We start from the raw sequence: 20,525 nt of genomic DNA on the forward strand, positions 1-20,525 counted from the left end.
TACGTTAAGTAAGAAAATTATAAATATTCATTTACATGCATATCAGAAATGGTAGATCTAGTTATTTTCATCGTATGTAAAAATATTCACAGAAATAAAAAATACTAACTATACATACTTGTTTTCATTTAATAACATTCATAGATGGCATAACATACATATATAATCACATAAGCGAACAGTTTCATATCTATTTCATGACCACATTGGCACAAAACTCACGTTTGTTTTTACCGCATATCAGCTGCCATTATGACCCGGATGTTGAATATGTTACGGTTTCCATACAACTAATTCCATAATAACATGTGGACGTCTAATGTACAATCAGGCGTGTATCATAACATATATGATTTATAACTTGAAAAAGTCTTTGATGGTCATTAACATCAAACACGTCTAAGTGGTGTCTCAGAAATGTTTGCAAAGTGTTCAACGATGTTTTGGCCTCAGATAGCTTGAAGCATTGGAACCAGTCGTAGAGACGCTCAACCACTAAGCAGACTGCTTCAGGATGTCAGATACGGTTGATCGTCAATCTTCACATCAAACTTCTGCTCAGCAAAAGTGATGACTTCTTGTTGTGTTGTCTGGGGTTTGTCTTTCTTCAAAAGGAGATTTCTTTTTCTTGATCAATGGCGTAACTTCTACAAGGGGTCGCTTAGCAGGTGGTGTACTCGTGACAAACATCTTGTGATGAAAACTCATGTCGGTTGTAAACATTTTATACCGCTCTACTGTTATTTCTTGATTAAATCGTCTCAATTAATTATCCTGTGTTCCTAATTAACAAGTGTGATGTTCACTGACGCCGGTGTCAAGCAGCCAGTAAGGCACACGCTAATTACCACTCACGTGTGATTGTTTGTATACGGTCGGATCATCCGACCGGCTGTGTTGATTGTCGGATTAACGAATGTTTTTTTACAATGTATTTACAATAATAAGCTGCTAGATTGGTGTGTCGGAGTCGGAATGCGAGAATGTCGGATTAACGAGAGTAATTATCACTGTTTTAAATGGTTCCCTAATTTTTTGTCGGATTAACGTGATTGTCGGATTAACGAGTGTCGGATTAACGAGAGCTGACTGTATACATTTTTATGGCTGGATCTCATCATCTGAACCCTTAGCGAGTCTATCGCTTTGGTTAAGTCTATTTATTTTGGGGTTTCCTTTCACAGTTTGTTTAACCTGAGGTTCTTGTGCAGTTTTTGATGGACATGAATCTTGTCTGGGTTTGGGACTGTAGGACCGTCTTGTGTCTTGTTGTGTCTTTGGACACGCGGGACCCTTTTGGGAAGAAGGGATATATTTAGATGAGGTCACTGTAGCAGGTAACACGTCAGCAGTCTGTGTAGCAGATTCTCCTCGCACTGACAGTTCTCGATTTGGGACAAGTACAGGAGATGTAGAATTAGTCCATGTCAGCTCTGTCTGACATTCGACTGAAACTGTGGTCGTGGATGGTCTTTTGGTAATTGAAGCATAAGATTCACCTGGGTGGACAGTTGGTACAAGTTTCTCAGCTTCAGCATAACTGAGGTTTTGACTGTGCTTTATCTTATTCACCTCCATTTCCCTCTTCCAAACTGGGCAATCTTTTGACGACGAGGAATGCTTACCCGAACAGTTGACGCATTGTTTAAAGTTGTTGGTACAGTCTTCTGTGACGTGTGATTGCTCCCCACAATGAGTGCAAGTTATTGGGTTTGTGAATTAATTTATCCCATGACGCAATCTTTGCCATTTAAAACACCTCAATGGATTAGGAATATACAGTTCAACTTGAAGATTACAATATCCTGCTTTTATTGATCTTGGTGCCGATGGAGACACAAATGAGAACAAGTACGTGTTGGTTGGTATCACTTCTGAGTTCTGACGCCTTGTAAATCGTTTCACGTACGTGACACCTTGATCTTTGAGTTCTAGCATGATATCAAGTTCTGTCATGTCCTCTAAAAGATGATCTCTATCTCTGACAATGCCTTTACTAGAATTGAGGGTCCGATGGATTGACACTGAAACAGGGAATCCAGCCAAGTTATCAATTGACAGCAGGTTAGACGCTTGTTGTCGTTTGCTACATTCTATGAGCAACGATCCAGATCTCATTCGTTTGATATTTTTTACGTCACCTGCTATACCGTACACTGCTTTAGAAACAGCAAACGGGTTGAGTTTAATTGGTTTCTTATCTGGAGATTCTATCACTAGACATCTTGGCCAGTATTCTACTTGCTTAGATGGTCTACAACTATCAGGTGTACTTTCATCAGTATCACGCTGACGTTTCTTTTTCAAGGGGGTTTCAGGATTCATGTTAAAGTATATAAGATTCATCATCCCAGATCCCCACCCACCACGGAGTATCACAAGGACAATGCTAAAAACAAGTGGACCTCCTACTTGCAGCACCAAGGATACTGGGATGATATACTCAAACAGAATAATAGAAAGTAATTATTCTACCAGATTTGCCCATGAGCCACTGCCTTCTGGGCATACGACTCTAGGCAAAGTACAAAATGGAGGTTTTTGAAATTCGAACATAATAATCATAAGCCAATGCATCTAACAGAAATTTTACAGAGTTTATTGCATTTTTGCAGCAAAATAGATATGCACAGGGCTTGGCATGACCAGCCGATTGGTTGAACCAGGCCCATTCAACCACCCGTCTAGGTGAAGTAAGGGCCGAAGTGGTGTGTTGGGCAAAGGAACGCTGTTCCTGGAACCAGTGCCCTCAACCACCAGAATCCCGTCCTCCACCGACACAGGGGCGCAACCCACGGCAAACAGGTTGGTGGACCAAATACACCCCCGGGTCCACAACGGGGGGTCGAAGAGCGCTTAGCGTGACCCAACACCCACCACGAGGAGGTGGCTCTTCACGGGTGCCTCTACCGAATCGAATGTTTTCTTAAAATCGACAAAAGCTACACACAGGTTGTGTTTTCGACGGGATAAACATTTCTGAATCAGTGCATACAAATTAAAAATATTATCAGTTGTGGAGTATTGCTTACAAAAACCAGCTTGATTCTCAGGAATCTTATCTCTCACGTTTGCCCATTTAGAGAGTAGAGTATTTAGCATAGAAGTGAAGACTTTGCCGAGAATACTCATAAGAGATATTCCCCTATATTTATCGGGACTATTAAACATAAACTATTTCCATAGTGTATGTGTAGCTAATTCTGGATGGATAAGAGAGCAGACAAACAATAAAGGTATTGTGGTCAGAGTAAATCAATACATATACTTCGTTGGATGGAAGTGTCTGTGTTACTGTCAAACTCCAAAGGTTTTTGTTTATGAATTCTCCAAATGTTACATATTTTTCATCACATCGTTTAGGTTATACTTGTGAATAATATCAAACAGTTATGTGACAAAGTCATTTGGATAGCTTCTTATTCCTGCAAGATATTTGCCATGTTTCCATAGGAATATTTTCTTTTATATGAATTTTATTTTCTGTATGCAGAATCGTCCAGCAGTTTACATTAATCGATTAACCACAGTCGATTGACCTTATTGACCGTTGTCAAAGAGTGCCTATAGACCATTCTTAGCCAATATGCATGACCTCGAGGTCAAATCGAAAGCGAGGCTTAAATAGGTTGACCCAACCTTGAAAATGGCGACCTCGAAAAGGAAAGATTACTGCTGTGTGCCTTTGCGTTGGAGTGATACCCGTAAGGATTTTACGGTATCTTTTCACCATATTCCCAAGAATAAGATGAAGGCAGTGGTTGACGAAAATACGGAGAGATGCTGGAAAATGATTCATAGTAAGTACAAAATAATTACGGCTCATGGCATAGTATAGATCTGCCGTGTAATGTACAAACTGTTCACTATGCAAGGTTTTAATATTAGGGGTGCATGTACAATGTGAATGTCACACACACACACAGACACATTCAAACCCCACCCCCACGTCCCCAACCCGACACACACATTGTCATGTTCAAAAGCAGTGATGACCCCAGTTCATATGTACACAATTGGCCCCTGCCCCTGCCTCCCAAAACAAACTGGGAGACACCCCAAACTCCACAAACACCGCACCTAAAATCATCATCACCCCCCTAGTCATAAGTTATGTATGGTCCATTATATTAATTTTTTTAAAGAACAAATAAACTTTTTTTTTCTTACTCTTTTAACTATTACATATGAAAGATTTGTGGTCAGTCTTATGCGGAAAGCCAAATTCATTCTTTAAAAACTTGTGGTTAATTAGTACCGAGCGATTAAAAGTTGCCCAAAAGTCGCCTGCTTCACTCTCGCCCGCCAACGAAACCACAGACAGGTTACGTAACTCTGTCGCCAGAGCACTGCAGTGACGTCATATGAGGAACGATTTTCAGTTAGTTGTATAGAAAGTGTGTAGCAAGCTGGTCATTTTGATGATTTCTCGACATCAACCAAGACATGCCGAATCGTTGCGTTGTCGTCGATTGCTCCTAGAGGTCGGGCGATGGTGTCGCCATGCACAGATTTCCACAGGACCCCGCGGTTTGTGCAAAATGGGTTATGTTTGTGAGTGCGAAGCAAGTTGTGGAAGCCTGAAACGATATCTTACTTGTGTTCAGATCGCTTCACGGAAGTTAAAGAATCAAAACTACTTACTAGTCGTAGTAAAATATGTATATGATTGATGACCATAAAGATTTTCCATGACACAACTTGTAACATAAAGATTTCTGCCTCAGAAGCGAGGTTGTGGTCGAAGTAACAATAATACTGTAAGTACATGTAGTATTATATTGTCACTCACCTCGCTTCAACGAGAGAAATTGTTATGTTATACGCTATGTCATGCAAAATCCTATTGGCCATCAATCAAATACATATTTTACTACCAGTAGAGAGTAGTTTTGATTTTGTAACTCAGTGAAAACATACCTAAATAGCATGTATACTCAGACTGGCGGATGTTCGCGACAGATCGCCACCATTTTTGAAAATCGTGAAGTCACGGGCTAAAGTCTGTTGAATTAATGAGATAATGGTTTGTTTTCATCAAGTTAGAAAATCAAAACTACTTTCTTCTTGTAGTTAAATATGTATTTGAATCATAACCAAAAGCATTTTGCATGACATAATGATTTCTTCCACTGAACCGAGGTGGGGGGTCGAAGTGACAATACTGCACGATAAATTTCTTGCTACATTCACGTGGTTAACCTGCACTCACCAGTATGTAGATACTAGTCAATGTACGTCTTTATATTTGGTCTTATAATCCTAAATAGTTTATTATCATACTTGTATGCATTTTGAAACTAAATAAAAAGCAGACGATCTGCTGATACTTATAGTGAATTTATAACAGGACTGTAATATCTAAACATTTTATAGTTTGCCAATGTGAATCATAATTCGCACACACGCCCTAGTGTATGTCTCATTACACTTCACGGCGAAAACAACGATTCTGTTGAATGCTACGACAAATGAATGAAAACAAAACGCAAATATTAAAATTAAAACAGATTAAATTTATAGGAACAATGTCAGGCTATTACCTCGTTCGAGGAATTTATCCATCAATATCCACAAAAAAGAGTGATATGCCATTCATCTGCAGCTGTTCCAAGTAATGTGTCTTTTAACAGTCTAGTATACGAAAAAGTGATATATCGTTTCAGGTATGTCACATTGGAGTATAGTCTCATTGGTCACCCAAGATAGCACACCTGGCAACTGATTGCATAATGTCCGCCATTCTTTAAAAACGGTAATTTAGTTAGCCAATAATGAGCAATCAATCACTGTATTAGCGGTTAATCCTTTGAAGGAAGGACGTTGTTTTTACGCAGACACAGACACGACAGAGTGTATTCAGTATAGATTAGTAAATCTACATACATAAACACTACCTTTTGACAAATCCGCAGTGTAAGATAAAAGCAATTAATCAATCAGCGTGTTATCGGTTAATCCTTTGATCAATGTTTATAATGTTGAATATTTACAAGAAATGCCAAATGTGAACCTTTGTCGGGTAATCCAAGTGGTGTTACCACTAATTATACCTGTTATAAATTCATTAACTGACCATCAAGTGAATGATGACAAATAGCATGTGTAGGTTTACACCACCTAACACGGGTTACAACGAGGGAGTTTTAATTGCTGTATTGCATGTGAAAACTTATGGGCCGACACTGTTTTGAGAATACAAACAGAACTTCATTGTTGCATAGGAAATACATATAAGCATTTGCTGTGTGCTAAAACTGTATGTACCTATTTACCTAAGTAAAATTTCAGATTCTTCTAGCAATGGCAAAATGGGTTGTTTAGTTTACCGATTCAAATAAATCAAATGTCAATTTTTAATATCATACGTAATAGACGTCATATTTTTACATGACATGATTAAATATCGAGGTAAAAAAACACAGAAATGGGATCAATTTGGATCAGTCATTATACAAATGAGGCCTAACGACACCAAGCGATTTTGACAGAATCGTCTATGAAAACAAGTTGTAACTCGGAAACTAGGCAAAGCAGGAGACAAAATTATATGACAATAGATTGTGAGAACATATAGCTTTCATTTTCCACAACAGTTGTCACGATTTCAGGTTTATACAAACCTGTAAACACGATAATGTACCCCCTGAAATGTAGATGAATTCTGCATCGGCCCTCATATCAATTCCTCATATAACGTCACAGAGACGCCCGGCTCTGATTGGTTGAAATTTCGTTCGCGGGTGAGAATTGTGCACTGTTGTCAAAAAGGTCGATTTAAGTTGATTAAAGATCGAAGTGAGTAGTTTTAATGACGGGGTTTCATTTATAGCGATGCGAGTTAGTGATTTATGTATTTGTACCCCCTAGAGTATATGTGATCTTTAAAGCATATGGACATATGGAGAGACTCTTGTCATGAAGGCAAGGGAATTTTATTTGCAAATATTCTGTATCAGTGAAATTAGATTGGCTGCAAATCAAAGTAACATTTCAAGTACATGTATATGCAGGACACACACATGCTGTTAAAAAAATCATAAAATATGCACTTTCAAAATTACTGCATACTGATCAGTATTCCAGGGATACAGGACATATTACTGGACAATCAATATCCATTTCAGATGCTGCTGATTAAGAGTAAGAGAGCATGTCACCACCTCAGGAACCTCCCATAAGGAATCTACCTCTCACCATCTCAGATACAGTAAGAATGTCAGATCGTATTAAGTTAATTTTGCCAACTTACATGGTTTTAAAGAAATTAATACAACTGAACTTTGACCTATATGCTATGTTATTTACATATAAAAATATTGATTGCCCATACTGTCTAAAATATGAAATGATGTTAGCCCCTATTCCTTGATGTATATTTGTAATTCCAGAGATATAGTTATTGTTTGTGTGGTCGAAGAGATAATAGTGATGCTTTACAATGCTTATTTTACAGTGAAGCAGAGAGTGATACAGCAGCCACTGACCCCCAGTCCTACATAGAACAACTGCATCAAAAATTACATGAACAGGAGAGGCAACTCAAGGAAAAGGTTGACAAAATAGAAAAATTGAACAGAAAACTTGAACTCGAAAAAGTTTGGAGTTTGTAAATTCATGTATGATGATAAAAATTGATTGAACATTTTACAGTATTCCATCATTTCAAACATTGGCACTGATTAGCTGGAACTTTTTTATTTGTTGAATATCTTCCCAGGGTTTGTGAAGTACCTTGCCAAAACAGCACAAGAATTGACAGACATGAATATAAATGAAATTGTTTCGTGCTTTTGTGTTGTGTAAATGCTGTGTACAGCTGTAATACATACACATTGATGGATTTAGCTGAATAATAGAAAGGTCTTTCAGAGTGGCATAGTTGTAGATGTAACTGCTGTAAGTTGCTGCTGTTTAATTAATAATTGATGAAACAAAATGTATTTCATCCTGTTTGAAAAGAGTTAGATCTAGTTGGGAATCAAAAAAAAAAAGATCATTCATAGGTAAGAGATTATGATAATGTGTAAGGGGAGAAAACTGATAAATTATTAATTGATCCAGCTGTAATTGTTGTCATTCATGTCAGACTAATCTGAAAAGATATTTCTATCAACATAAATACTGCACTTAATATATTTTCAATTTGCATCCTCTGAAAATTTGCGATACAACTGAAAATAAATGCGTGAATAAATACCCTATATCTATAAAACAGAGTCGGTAGGACAAAACATTTTAAACAGAAAAAATACCAAACAAATAATTTCATCACATGAATAATACAATTTTGTTTGGTCCAGATCCACTCGAGGAGAGCTATATCTTGATCTACATATCACTTATAATATCGATTATCCAGCTCAAGAAATTAACAACACTACTCCCATGTGGAAGTGGATGATTTGAATCCTGGTCAGGAAATACGTTGAGTCTTTTGCTTTGTTCATATGTTGATAAAGTAAACGTAATTGACTTCCCTTGGCAATATTTCCACTATTGTGACTTTAGAGTAGCTTCCCTACAAAAATGCTGCGCAACGCGGTAAACGTTAACCTAGATATCTAGGTCATATGACTTATCGTGATGTGTCGTGAAGTACAGTAATTATTCACCCTTCAATCCGTGGATATGCTACAGAAACATTTTTGTAGCCCTTTCCCATTTCTCTGCGATTTCCCTGAACTACTGGACAGTTTCGTAATGTACCGTTCAAGGGAAATTTGAAACCAGGAAGTATACATCGAGATTCGTCGCCATTATGCGATTGTGTCCTTGCCCAATTTAGCCTCGTTTTGGTACAGATATGAATATTCATGGGGCCTCATTAAGAATGGTCTATAGAAGGGAGAACGTGCTGTCTCAAGGTAATTTTTGCCTTAAAATAAATATATGAATTCAGGATAATGATGACATCAGAGTTGCTGGCGTTCCAAGGTTTATTCAAATGCAGAGTGAAGATTCAATAAAACATTTCAATTCAATTCAATATATGAAGATATCAAAATAATCATACAGTATTACAATAGACTGACGTGAACATATTATTTTCATCTTCATAATTATTAAGTGAGTGAGTGAGTGAGTTAAAATTTAAAGTCACATCGGCAATATTTCAGCCATATCGTGACTAAAACTAGTTCTAAATTTATACTATATATAGATAATATATAAAACCCTGTCAACGAAGGACAGTAAAATCACTAGATTATCACAAAATGAGTTAAAACTAGCTAGCATATAACTTTAAAAGTAGAAAACTATTTTTAGACAATACAATGTAAAAATGGGCCAGTAATCGCCAACAACTGAAGGTAGATCACCATACTAGGGGTCATGGGGACTTACAGTGCCTTTGCTACCTGCATGGACCCTAGCTGGATTTACACCATCCCTTCAGCCATTGGCGGTTATACTGAGATTTAGCTATACATTAAAATGACAAAAATACTACGCTTAAAAACCTGGTACACTTAAATTGACTAAATGTTTTGGGACTTACGTACCCTCTCAGGAGGACAATAATTTTACGCTACTTCAACCCCCTTTGAGGGTACAGCCACTAACAATCTCAGTTATTAATTTAAATTACCAATAATAAAATATTTATCTATTAACAAATCAGTTAACAAATCTAATTCTTTTAAAAATGCAATAATTAAATGAGAACTTATAGTACTAAAAAGATCCTTCATAGGTCGTGATTTGAAATAGATATCCCTTGTGATGGAATATTCAACACAGTCAAGCAGGACATGCTTGACCGTGATTCTTTCATCACAAGGGATACAAAACGGAGGATCCTCACCTTTTAACAGGTATTCATGAGTATATCTGGTGTGACCAATACGACATCGTCGCATGATGACCTCTTCAAATCTGGACTGACAACCCAAGTAAGTGTAACCAATATAGGGTTTTATTTCATGTAATTTATTAATACCTACTTGAGTGTCCACTTCTTCTGCATCAGATCACGGATGTAAGTTCTAATGCTGGCTTTGTAATCAGAGTATGGAATAAGAAGTGGTGTCACAGATTTGTTGAGTGCTGCCTTGGCAGCAAGATCCGCCAAAGTATTCCCAGAAATACCAACGTGGCTGGGTAACCAACAGAGGACGATGTCATATTGGCCAGTGGCAAGATAATTATATAATTCTATAATTTCTAATAAAAGTGGATGTTTACAAGAAAGATTTTTAATAGCCTGAAGGCAAGAGAGAGAGTCGGAAAATATTATATATTGTTTATATTTAGAATGTTTATGAATTTACTTGAGAGCTGTTAGTATTGCGTTAGCTTCTGGTGTGAAAATTGAACTGTCATTTGGTAATCTGGAAGATATTGTTTTGGACCCAATGACAGTGGCACAATCCACTGCGCCACCATCCTTGGACCCATCTGTAAATAAGGATTTATATGTATTATATTTACTTTTTAATTGATTATATTCTTGTTTATATTGTAATTCATTTGTTTCCGATTTTTTAAATGTTGTAAGTGTTAAGTCAACTTCTGGTCTAACTAATTGCCAAGGAGGAGAAGAAAGAAGACGGGAAGGAGCTATATTTTCCAGCTCAATGCCGGCAGCAGCAATAAATGGCTTAATTCTGAGCCCAAGAGGCGGAACAAGAGAAGACTTTTCGTTATACAAATCCTCATAAAGAGGATTAAAGACACAGTGAAACGCAGGATTAGACTCGTTAGAATATAATTTTGTAATATATTGTAAAGATAATTTTATACGGCGTTGGTTAAGAGAAGGTTCATCTGCCTCGACGTAGAGACTGTCAACAGGAGAAGTTCTGAAGGACCCAAGACAAAGTCTCAGACCTTGATGGTGGACTGAATCTAAGAGTTTTAAGTTGCTTTTACAAGCTCCACCATATACGATGGAGCCATAATCAAGCTTCGAGCGGACAAGTGATCTGTAAAGGTGTAGGAGCGTAGCTTGATCCCCTCCCCACCTTGAATTAGACACGACTTTCAATAAATCGAGTGCCTTCAGGCATTTATTTTTTAGAGATTTGATATGCGGAACAAAAGTTAAATGGGAGTCGAAAATGATACTTAAGAACTTGGCCTCTTTTACCACCTTGATGGGAGTGCCATTTAAAACCAGTTCTGGGTCTTTATGTGGTTTATATTTACGGCAGAAATGTATGCAATTAATTTTGGATTTAGAAAATTGAAAGCCGTTTTCAAGACACCATTTATGTATTTTATTTAATCACAACTGTAGTTGCCGTTCTATATTATGCATATTCTTACCGCGACAAGAAATGTTAAAATCATCCACAAAAAGTGATCCATCAATTGAATCGTTTAAAACCTTGGATAAACTGTTGATCTTAATGCTAAATAAAGTGACAAACAAAATACTTCCTTGGGGGACACCCTGATCCTGATTATAATTGTCAGACAGGGTTGAACCCACTCGGACTTGAAATTGCCTGTCTGATAAAAACTGTGATATAAAAAGAGGTAAACGACCCCTTAAACCAAAATCATGTAAATCCTTTAAAATGCCATGCTTCCAGGTGGTATCGTATGCTTTCTCGAGATCAAAGAATATCGATACTGCATGTTGTTTATTTATTATTGCATTTTTGACAAAGGATTCTAAACGTACCAAATGATCAATGGTACTACGATTTTTCCTGAAACCACATTAAATATTTGTTATGAGATTATTGGTTTCAAGATACCATGTTAATCGATTATTTACTATTCGTTCCATGGTTTTACAGACGCAACTCGTGAAAGAGATTGGTCTGTAATTAGACGAATCAGTATGATCCCGGGCAGGCTTTGGTCAAGGGACTACAATGGCTTTACGCCACGAAGGTGGGAAATCCCTGAAGTCCATATTGTGTCAAAAATATTTAGAAGAGTTTCCAAACATGATTCCGGTGAGTGCTTCAAGAGCTGATAGTGTATATTATCAGCTCCTCTTGCTGTGTCATGAGCTTGCTCAAGGGCAGTGTGGAGCTCATGTAATGAAAATAATTCATTATAGTCTTCGCCATTGTCCGAGTTAAAATTTATTCTCTTCTTCTCCTGTTGTTACTGATATTGTTGAAATTCAGGGACGTAATTTAACGAAGAAGAGTGTTTAGCGAGTGTTTCACCATGCTTATTGGCAATGTCAGACTTACCAGTTAATATATTGTCACCATCCTTCAGATGGTGAACAGTAGATTTGGAACCTTTGCCCTTAATTCTTTGGATCCTGTTCCACACCTTTGAAATCGGTGTGCGTGAATTTATTTTAGAAACATATTTCCTCCAAGGCTGACGCTTATTCTGTTTAAATGTACGTCGAGCCTTGGCATTTAAATTTTTTACTTTATTCAAATTATGGACAGTAGGATGTCGCCGAAAGTATTTTTCAGCTTTCTTCCTGCTCTTTCTGGCCTGTTTACATTCATTATCAAACCATGGCTTACAAATATGTGGAACTGCAGAGGAATTAGGTATAGTTTGGTCAGCAATGTCATTGAGTAAATCGGAAAACAACTGTATCGGATCTTCGCTGTTCGCAAATATATCATGTTTTAAGTGATCAGCACATAATGTCTCATATAATGATCAATCAGCCCTGTCGAAGTTCCTTCTCGATAAAGGTGGATCATCACCAGGGTTGATTGTCTTGAGAATGGCAGGGAAGTGATCACTCCCACATAGATCATCATGTACCATCCATTCGAATTCATTATACAAGATGGAGTCAGCAAGTGATAGATCCAGGGAAGAATATGTTCCCGTAGCTGGATGTAAATAAGTGGCTGAGTCATCATTAAAAATACATAAATTATTATCGGAAATGAATTCCTCAAGGATTTTACCTTTAGTGTTGGTATGGACACCTCCCCAAAGTGGGTTGTGTCCGTTAAGATCGCCCATGATAACACATGGCTTAGGGAGTTGATTTTGAAGATCTGTCTGACGGATATTAGAAGAGGGAGGGATATACAAGCTGCACAATGTCAGGGCAACGTGCAGAGTCAGACGAACAGCAACAGTTTGAAGATCCGTATTTAGAGTGACAGGGCTATGAATAACGCTGTGATGTATCAAAATAGAAGCGCCTCCAGTTGCTCGATCCCTCGGAGGAGAAAAAGAATGATAAGCACTATACTGTCTCAGATTAAAAGTATCTGTATTTTTAAGATATGTCTCTTGGAGACAGAATGCTGACGGGTGATGATCTTGTATGAGTAATTGTATCTCGTTGAAGTTATTTTTAAGCCCTCTGCAGTTCCATTGAATTATATTGGCCAATTGAGTCATGGCGGCTCAATTGGCGATCTTTCACGAGAATGTGAGGGGGGTAAGCCCCTCTGCTTATCCTGTGAGTACAGGGTCACCTCCATGCCTAGAGGCCCAAATGTGTTCTGTAAAGGAACCTCTAAAGGTAAAGGTACGACAGGTGTTTCTTTCCTATTTAATTTTTTTCCTTTCTTCTTTTTCACTAGAGCAGTGGCTGGCTGTGATGTGGCTATTTGCGAAGCAGTCATCTCTGATGACTCAGACTGAATTTCTGTCTGAGACTCAGACATTGACATAGTGGATGAGGCAGTAGGTTTCTTAGGTGGGGAAGCAGGTTTGTTAGATGAAAACACAGGTTTGTCTGACTTGACCCAGGTCAAGTCAGTCTGACATGCAGCTGAGGACATTGCTACAGAGCGTTTAACTGCAGCGGAATATGTGATGTTTGATGGAGTTGAAGATTGACTGGTGAAAAGGTTTTTGGCTTCAAAATAGGAAAGGTTTTGTTCACATTTTATTTTCATTATCTTCGATTCCCTTTGATATACAGGGCATGACCTAGAAGAAGCAGGATGCGTCTCCTTACAGGTGACACACTTGGGATCATTTTCGCAGCCTGTGCCGTCATGGTGATCTCCACAGCGATAACATACTGCAGGATTATTGCATGAGTAAGTGCCATGACCAAACTGTTGGCATTTATAACACCGGAGTGGATTGGGGACATACACATCCACCCCGATATTGAAATACTAGTAGCCTGCTTTTATAGATGCTGGAAGTGCAAAGCGAGAAAAGGTCAAGAGATAAGTATTGTTTTTTGTAATAATGCCCTCTTTCTTAAAGGTGAACCGTTTCACTGCTGAAACGCCCTGATCCTGTAATTCCAAAGCAATGTCCTCCTCGGACATATCCGCGAGGCAACGTGCCCTGTCGCGGATGATGCCACGGCAAGAGTTTAATGTTCTGTGTATGGAGACACCAACCTCTATATTCGCAAATGTTTTGATAGATAACAGATTCTCAGATTGTTGTTTCCGTAAACATTGGACCAAAAGTGAGCCACTACGGAGACGAGTAACATTTTTCACCTCTCCGCAAATGCCAGAAATAGCCTTTGAAATGGCAAAAGGATTGAGTTTGAGAGGAAGAAAATCCGCAGCTTCTATCACAAGAAACCGAGCCCATGAGTCAACATTTCTCTGAATGTGTTCCGTGGAATGATCTATTTTGTCAAGACGTCTCTTTTTTTTCGTGACGTGATGAACCAGCTTGTTGTTGTGCCATGATGAAAGGAAAATATTTCAGCATCCCTGCTCCCCACCCACCATGGAGTGTCAACGAGAACGATGTCAAATAGCACCGGATATCCAAGATGCTGACACCAGGGATACAAGGATGTTATACTCCAGCGAGTATGACGCAAATAGCAATATTTGTATACCAAATACAATGTCAGGGTGGTTCTGCCCATGACAAGAAAAAGGATACATACTGAATTTGGAGGTCAACATCACCAGATTGGCCCATGAGCCACCGCCTTCTGGCATAGGACTCTAGGCAATTAAACAGATCAATAATTCATGAATACAAATCAAAATGGCCAAAAACCCAAAAGAGTTAAATGTGCAAAAATATTCACTATGCACAGGGCATGGCGTGACCAGCCGATTGGTAGAACCGGGCCAGTTCTACCACCCGTCTAGGTGAAGTAAGGGCCAAAGTGGTGTGTTGGGCAAAAAGGAACACGGTTCCAGGATCCTATTGCCCTCAACCACCAGAATCCCGTCCTCCACCGACACAGGGGCGCAACCCACGGCAAACGGGTTGGTGGACCAAATATACCCCCGGGTCCACAACGGGGGGTCGAAGAGCGCTTAGCGTGACCCAGCACCCACCACGAGGAGGTGGCTCTTCACGGGTGCCTCATAATTATTGAGCTTCGCGGAACATCAACATGTTTTGAACATTACATTTATGAAATATTTCAATTCCATCATATGTATACATATATATGAACACATCAAATAATGATAAGGTACAGTATTACAGATAACTGATACGAACATATTGTACTCATATATATAACACTATACTATCAAAACATCAGCGTATGTTGGGCATTATATTATTATGTACAGGTAGAACCTTACAGGAACAAGTTTTTAAGTTCAGAGAACGGCACACAACGATACCAATACACACGCTAACACATTAGATTCTTATTGGTAACATCAGCTTAAAATAATGAATCACGTAGTACACGTATCGTAGAAGTTTTACGGTAGTGCAATTTACGCACTACCGTACTCCCTTTAATACAAGCGCTGCTCTTATTAGCCTGAATATACATAATAGTTATACATAGGTGTAAGTGTACACCTGTTTCCGGGGTTCAACCCTTCCTAAACATTATAACAATTTCGCAATACATTGAACAATAACTACACAAATGAACGTACGCCTGTAGCTGAACATCTACAATAATATATATGATTTGAAGTTACCGAAATCTAAAACAGTAATCCAAAACACTTTCAACATATATTGAAACGAACATAGAAACAACGCATGGAAATGTCTTACCTTAAAATAAAATATATGAATTCAGGATAATAATGACATCCGAGTTGCTAGCGTTCCAAGGTTTATTCAGATGCAGAGTGACTCGACGTACGACGAATTTGATGATTTTACGTCGGCTTCTGGCGGTAGCCAATTTCGCCGACGGGGCAGGTGGGTTTTAACAATAAATATGATTAGGTGGAAATAAGGAATAATACACCATGCCCCAAAAAATGTAAATGTAGGGACGTTAACCTAAATGAGTTTATAATAGAAACGTTAAAACATAAGATGCAATAACAAAAAGCCGACTTGACAGTCAACGGCACCTGCTTATATATCGGAGGAACGCATAGCAATTGTAAATTATTGTCACCATTATCCCTTTGTTATTTCATGGGTTGTTCCTGGTTGATACAATATCCTCATAAATTGCCTAACGTATATCGGTCTATGACCGGACGGAGGTAATAAAAACAAAAGGCTGCCGTTTCATTTCGCCAGACTTGCTTGTGGGATTATCATTACGTGGTCAGCGTGTCAATCAGGAAGTGACATGCAGCCGGTAACTGCAGTGCAAACCGTTATCTATTGTCTACAGTATGTCCATGTCTAGCGGCATGTATTTTACAACCTGAGTGAGTTACTCTCGTTTGTGTACGGAAAATCACAACATATGTACTTTTGTGAATTCATATAAATTATATATCATAGTTATTATATTTTTGTGTGTGAAATATTAATAAAACATTTGCACTATAACAGTAGTATCACTCGGCGATCTCTCGGGCAAACCTTGTACTCGTCTAGCAAAAGCTCTTTGAACTCGTTCCGGGAATAGTATAGTCTGAGTTCGAATGACTTCAGAAATAGTTCACATCCATAAATGGCTCTTGGGAGTATTACACGTTTCCATATTTTAGTGCTTACAATGGGATTAATATCATTTAAGTGAAGAATACAGAAAGTTCATGGCTGTGGAAGTTCTTTCGCAGGCTGTCTTAGCTAGAACTTCCATATGATGTAAACAAAATTGCATATGTCCAAGTTTGAATGTTGGATTTAAGTGTCAGTTTTACTTCCTGTTGAATATTATGGAGCAGCTTTTATTTGGGTTATAAGCGAGGCGCCATTCACTTGGGAATCGTTGCAGGCTTGCCAACGACGACGTACAGACGACACTAAACGATTGGCGATTGAAGAAAGCTTGAGAATGTTGGTCCATGTCTGAACTAACGCTTGTCCCAATTCAACTAACGTCAAAGTCTGATTCTGGGTTTGACGTAATCATCTCTCCATTTCATCCCAAGCGTGCTCGAAAGGGGACAGGTCCGTAGAAACAGCTGGCCCCAATTTCTCGAAACAAACTTACGTCTGAGTTTTGACTTCAGTTAGAGTTTAAACTCAAATTTGAAAACCCAGGAAACTGCATTTCCCAGAATGAACTGAAATCAATATTGTACCTAAACATAGTAGACAATTTGAGTTTGGTGGATAGATTACTTAAGTTGTTTGGGGTTTTTTATTTTGAAAATGCAGTTGAGTTACAAAATCCCAACATACTCTCAATGTGGGGATAATGTTATTTTCAAATATAACCATCAAGAGTACTTCCAAATAGCCACTTCCATATCAGCTTTCACTATACTTCTTATCTGTTTAGTTATGCCGAACAAAAATATATACATATGCATTATGTAGCGTGAAAACCATAACTGGTGCGGGTAACCAGAAGTGCGTGTAGATATTTACGCTAAAGACTAAACAGCCTGTAAAGCTCACTTTCGTCTGCCCAATCTATTCATGACAGCTAGTGAGCCCTAGTGGACTGTGGCAGATAGGAGCTCAAAGTTTGACGTTTTTTTCTCTCTTTTAAAACTCCCTGCGGAGAAACACACATTCTTCTGCAGACGGACGTCTTTTTGCCCTTGTGAAAACGGCAATGAACGTGGGTATAGCTTAAACAGTATGAATATCTCATTAGAACGATTGAAGTATAAAAGTGGATAAGGAAATATCAGCAAAGACAGTAAACATAGAAAGTCAAAACGATTTAGGAATTACACTTAAAACCGATTGTTCATGGAAAGCATATATACATGATAGTGATAGGAAGGTAAGTCCGTATCGTACCTACGCAAAATCAACTACAGAACCCAGAAGTATGCAAATTCACCTCTTCTATGTACAACTCCTTGCCCGAAAAAGTCACTTACGTTAACATAACAAATAATTTATAACTTTAAGTTCTACTCCAGATTTGACAAGCACACACTTTGACTTTAATTCAGGAAATGAACACTCTATCAGGCTTTTCACTGTCACCGCTGGCTCAGCTGCTGTGATCTCAACGCTGATGAATTTCATAGACGCATTTCCGAAACATCTAACTACCAATGTGGTTATTACTGTGAAGACGTAGCTGAGGGGCAACTGCCGTAAATTGTTCTAGAATTTAGTTTTACCTTAGTATTGATTATATACATTCTCACACAAAGTGTTGTTAGAATATGGTGGGAATCTGACATCTGACCTTTATGTAAATCAACCCACAAATCAGCACTCGTTGTTTTTAGACATAGGCAAATAATAGCTAAACAAAATTTCCAGACTGTGGTTATTTAACAGCATATAGCTGCATATATAAGGTAAGTTCTGATGGTGGAAATAGTGTTTAACCAATATTGGACACATATAAGGCTTTTTCAGAGTTATAGGAACTTCCTCCATACGAATTCACGCAAATATATAGGATTAACATGGTTCGGAATAGGTTGATGATTAATTAGGTGAAACTAGTGATGGCTTTCGATCCTTTCAGCAGCCAGAAAGGCACAGGCTTCAGCGAGCATGATTTGTTAAGACTCTTCCTTAATTTTCCCGGTATCTCTGCTTTTGTTTGGAATCTTCTTTCAAACACTATGTGTCATTCCTTTTGCTAAGACTGTCCTAAATACACTATGTATCTCTGCTGGAATACAGACATCTGAAGGATGGTGCATAGATGCAACAGCATTCTGGAAACGGGATTAACAAAAGGCCACGCCACAAACGTGTTTAGTGTTAACCAAAATGTAAACATGACGGGGAATACCAGACGTTTGGATCAGTTTACCACAGTTACACGATACAAACTGAGGACAGGTTTCTCCTGTTTGCAACAAGACGTCATAACACCATCACATGAGACTGTATCTCGTGGAACTGTGCGCAATCGTCACTTATTGTGAACCTGGTTTCATCCCACTGAAGAACATCAAAAGACACCTCGGAAGAAGCCCTGTACTTCCAGACCGTGATCTGACATCACCTGGATCACATGGAATTGTGTACCATATCACATCGGACTCTATAACATTTGTTGATGCACAAAATGTGACGTTGTTACCCTCCACCAACTTTGAATAGTAGAAATCGTTTTGCTATTATAGTCTGTCAACCCAACTTTTGGGACACCCCTTTTGTAAAATATCTTCCAAATAACACCAACTGACCACATGCCATTAATGTATATCTTAATGACCCTCTTTGACATAATAAGAAAAAATAGTTTTAACTTTGTTGGTCACTTGGGAAAAGTTACTTAAGTAACTATCATTAAAATTTCTGTTTGTTTTGGTGTCAAGAGACGGGGTATAGTGGCAGTAAACGTGTCTCTCACCCTTGCCTGGAGGAATCGTCCTGTTTTCTTTGGGGTCAGGATGCTGCCACTGATATGAAGGGGTGTGGTTAGCATTTATCCACGTTTCATCCAAATAGACTACTTCAAAGCCGTTTTGTCGTTTTTTCGGATATTGTTGTCAGATAATTGGCCCTAAGTCTCGCGAGATCACCTCTTTCACAGAGTGAACTTTTGTGCTGGATATTCGTTTTTAATGAAATCCGAATTTCACTGATAATATACATATTGTAAATCTGGAAATGCAGATGTTGTGTTCATCTTCAAGAATTTTCTTTCGTTTTCTTGACGAGAGATGCTGGTTTCTGTGATAAAAACGGCGAATTATGTCCCTGATTAGTCTCAAATTAAAAGTGTCCAACTTTACTGAAGTCTTTGATTTTGAGACGGTCCCTAAATGACTACTGTTTATTACCTGATCAGGGGAGAGAACACTATGAAAATGTTTAACACTTTATTTTTAATGCTGCCAACATTTGTTTCTTAAAATTTGTTGATAGATTGTAAAGGATATCCTCTTTCGGCTTCATTCTTGAAAAAAATATATACACATTCTTGATCAAAATGTGCATATCTTTGCTTAACATGGGGAAATTTATCCTCAGGGTAACAACTCTGTCCTTGCAAGTCACTTGTAATGATGACCCGGGGTCATGAACGTGAATTGCGCTTTGACCCGTAAGCTGTTACGTTTACTGCCACTACACCCCGTCTCTTGATACCAAAACCAACCGAAATATTAGTGATAGTTACTTAAGTAACTTTTTCCCCAAGGACCAACAAAGTTAAAACTATTTTTTCTTATTATGTCCAAGAGGATCATTAAGATGTACAATGTACGTTAATGGCATGTGGTCAGTTGGTATTATTTGGATGATATTTGTCCCAAAAGTTGGGTTGACATACTGAAGTGGCTAGTGTTTCATCGCAGTTTTGTAGGTGTTGGTAATTTTACATGTATATACCAGAAGAGGTTCACCACCTTCATCTGGCATGTTATATTCTTTCA

The 20,525-nt window shown here is 38.3% G+C and overlaps 1 long non-coding RNA gene across 2 annotated transcripts; it reads left to right on the plus strand.

Annotated features, from left to right (window-relative positions):
* Positions 1 to 3,755: 3,755 nt before the first annotated feature.
* On the plus strand, positions 3,756 to 7,500 carry LOC124260512. Of its 2 annotated transcripts, none has more exons than XR_006894108.1 (3): positions 3,756 to 3,800; positions 7,128 to 7,210; positions 7,457 to 7,500. It is a non-coding gene; the product is annotated as an uncharacterized LOC124260512 (long non-coding RNA). The 2 variants fall into 2 exon arrangements; XR_006894109.1 differs by having other exon boundaries at positions 3,767 to 3,804.
* The last annotated feature ends 13,025 nt before the right edge of the window (positions 7,501 to 20,525 follow it).

The sequence above is a fragment of the Haliotis rubra genome, unplaced genomic scaffold, assembly GCF_003918875.1.
Source record: "Haliotis rubra isolate DU_JTF1 unplaced genomic scaffold, ASM391887v1 Scf767, whole genome shotgun sequence".
Classification (NCBI taxonomy): Eukaryota; Metazoa; Mollusca; class Gastropoda; order Lepetellida; family Haliotidae; genus Haliotis; species Haliotis rubra.